Source organism: Sardina pilchardus, chromosome 19 (genome assembly GCF_963854185.1).
Source record: "Sardina pilchardus chromosome 19, fSarPil1.1, whole genome shotgun sequence".
In the NCBI taxonomy this organism is placed as follows: domain Eukaryota; kingdom Metazoa; phylum Chordata; class Actinopteri; order Clupeiformes; family Clupeidae; genus Sardina; species Sardina pilchardus.
The window spans coordinates 1,418,716-1,421,672 of NC_085012.1; the positions used below are offsets into that span (position 1 = coordinate 1,418,716).

General features: G+C 49.0%; 1 protein-coding gene across 1 annotated transcript in view; it reads left to right on the plus strand.

Moving 5' to 3' along the window:
* The first annotated feature begins 2,277 nt into the window (after window positions 1-2,277).
* Window positions 2,278-2,957, plus strand: part of LOC134066373 (contactin-associated protein-like 2) — a 42,453-nt gene continuing 41,773 nt past the window's right edge. The window contains exon 1 of the mRNA XM_062521697.1: window positions 2,278-2,322. The gene's annotated coding sequence lies outside the window, so the exon portion shown is untranslated. The remainder of the gene's footprint in view (window positions 2,323-2,957) is intronic.

Genomic DNA, 2,957 nt, shown 5'->3' on the forward strand with positions numbered 1-2,957 from the left:
GCTCGCGAGAGACACCGGTGTTCCTCGGTCCGTAGGGGACCGTGAGCTCAGACGAGTGCTCGTTTATGGACCTGTGAGAGAACGCGGAGTCCTGACTCTGAGCAGAAGAAGCGCTTCCTCTCCACTCCCATGCTTAGCCATGCAGAACCCATCTAGTCTAGTGTACGTCACAAACAGAACTGCTCAAGGCCCCGTTAGCCATGCAGAACCCATCTAGTGCACGTCACAAATGGAATTCATCTAGTGTCACAAATAGAACTGCTTAAGGCCCCGTTAGGTGACCAAGTGCACGCCTGCAGTATATCAACCATCTAGTGTACATCACAAATAGAACTGCTTAAGGCCCCGTTAGGTGACCAAGTGCACGCCTACAGTATATCAACCATCATCTAGATGCTAGGCTCTCATGTTTATTCACGGCTTCCGCTGGCAGATTGAATGAGAAGAAAGTTGTGAAATGGTTAGTTGAGACACTCCCGGCGTGATGTTGGGTGACGGTCACCCGATGGGAGTTGTGTATCAAGTAATGAGTGACCTGATGGGATGTTAGCATACACATGATAAAGTGCATCCCAATATCAGTGATCAGTACTCATGTGGAGACTCGTGTATTGCTCCGGCTAGGATCGATCGAGATGGATCTCATTTTGTGAATCTGTACGCTGATGTGATGTGAGTTGGTGTGCTCCTACTCCTCAAGCATTCAGAGTGCAACTGGGTTGTGTTGTTGTGATGCAGTCTGATCAGCTCTTTAAAGGAGAGAGCGAGCGCGAGCATACATCCTCCACACGCCCAAGTGATTTTGTGTCAGGGCCGTTTGATTTGGGCTCAGAGTGATCTTTTTCATTAAGCAGAACTTCATAAAAACTCAATTTCCCATCAACCCACCCACACAAACACCCACACACACACACAGAGACATGCACACACACAAACATGCACACAAACACACTCCACACTCACTGCCTGGCCGCGAGTTCTATAATCAGAGACTGACAGCTGATGTTTATTTTGTGTGTCATTCTAGACATCATGCCCCCCCTCCACACACACACACACACACACACACACACACACCACCCTCGTCCCTGAACACCAGGCTGGCAGGCTTGACTTCCTGGAACACTTGTGCAATATTAACCATGGAGGAGTCGAGGGCGGGGGGAGAGGGAGGACAAGGGAGGAGGGGAGAGGGGAGGAGAGGAGAGAGGAGGGGAGAGGGAGGACAAGGGAGGAGGGGAGAGGGGACAGCCTTGTCTGGCTTCATGAGCACGGCTCTGTGTGCTGCTGTGAGCTCTGACAGAAGACACCAGGCTTCAGACGGAGGGATGGGGAGGCTGCAGAGTACAGTAGCACTACAGGGTACAGTAATTGGCATCGCTGTCGCTCTCTGGCAGCCTCTAAAGAGGAGTGTGTGTCTGTGTGTTTATGTGTGTGTGTGTGTGTGTGTGTGTGTGTGTGTGTGTGTGTGTGTGTGTGTGTCTGTCTGTCTGTGTGTGTGTGTGTGTGTGTGTGTGTGGGATGTCAGGTCCTGAGCATATATCTGCTGTGGTGTGATAGAGGGTTCGTTCAGCTGAGGTGCTGCAGGTGAAGTAATTCAGAGAGGAGGGATTTGATTGGTCTTCTCTGCAGAGAGGAGGGATTTGATTGGTCTTCTCTGAAGAGAGGAGGGATTTGATTGGTCTTCTCTGCAGAGTGGAGGGACTTGATTGGTCTTCTCTGAAGAGAGGAGTGATTTGATTGGTCTTCTCTGCAGAGAGGAGGGATTTGATTGGTCTTCTCTGCAGAGTGGAGGGATTTGATTGGTCTTCTCTGCAGAGTGGAGGGATTTGATTGGTCTTCTCTGAAGAGAGAAGGGATTTAATTGGTCTTCTCTGCAGAGAGGAGGGATTTAATTGGTCTTCTCTGTAGCAGGTTACGGCTGGAACACACAGGCAGATTTTTGCTCTCTTCTCTCACTCACTCACTCTGTTCTCTCTGCCACCTTTGTTCTTATCTTCTCTTGTCCCCCTCTATCTCTCCCCCTCTCCCTCTCTCTTTCTCTCTCTCTATCTATCTCCCTCTCTCTCTCTCCCTCTCTCTCTCTCTCTCTCTCTGTCTCCCCCTCTCTCCCCCCACTCTCTCTCTCTCTCTCTCTCTCTCTCTCTCTCTCTCTCTCTCTCCCTCTCTTTCTCTCTCTCTCTCTCAGGCACCCTGCAGCTGAGGTATGACCTGGGTGGTATGAAGGAGCCTTTCGTGGTGGACGTCGACCAGCGTAACCTTGCCAACGGTCAGCCACACACGGTCAACATCAGCAGAGTGGAGAGGAGCATTCAGATACAGGTACACAGCAGGACACACACACACACCTACACACAGGAGACACACACACACACACACACACACACACACCTACACACAGGACATGCACAGCTACACACACTCCTCTAGCGTCCAGGTACACATCAGGACATACACACCTACACACTCCTCTAGCATCCAGGTACACATCAGGACACACACAGCTACACTCTCGCACTACAGGCCTGATAAGAGTAGAGTAGAGTAGAGTAGAGTAGAGTAGAGTAGAGTAGAATAGAGTAGAGAAGAGTAGAATAGAGTAGAGTAGAGTAGAGTAGAGTACAGTACAGTACAGTACAGTACAGTAGAGTAGAGTAGAGTAGAATACAGTACAGTAGAGTAGAGTAGAGTAGAGTAGAGTAGAGTAGAGTAGAGTAGAGTAGAGTAGAGTAGAGTAGAGTAGAGTAGAGTAGAATACAGTACAGTAGAGTAGAGTAGAGTAGAGTAGAGTAGAGTAGAGTAGAGTAGAGTAGAATAGAGTAGAGTAGAGTAGAGTAGAGTAGAGTAGAGTAGAGTACAGTACAGTACAGTACAGTAGAGTAGAGTAGAGTAGAGTAGAGTAGAGTAGAATAGAGTAGAGTAGAGTAGAGTAGAGTAGAGTAGAGTAGAGTAGAGTA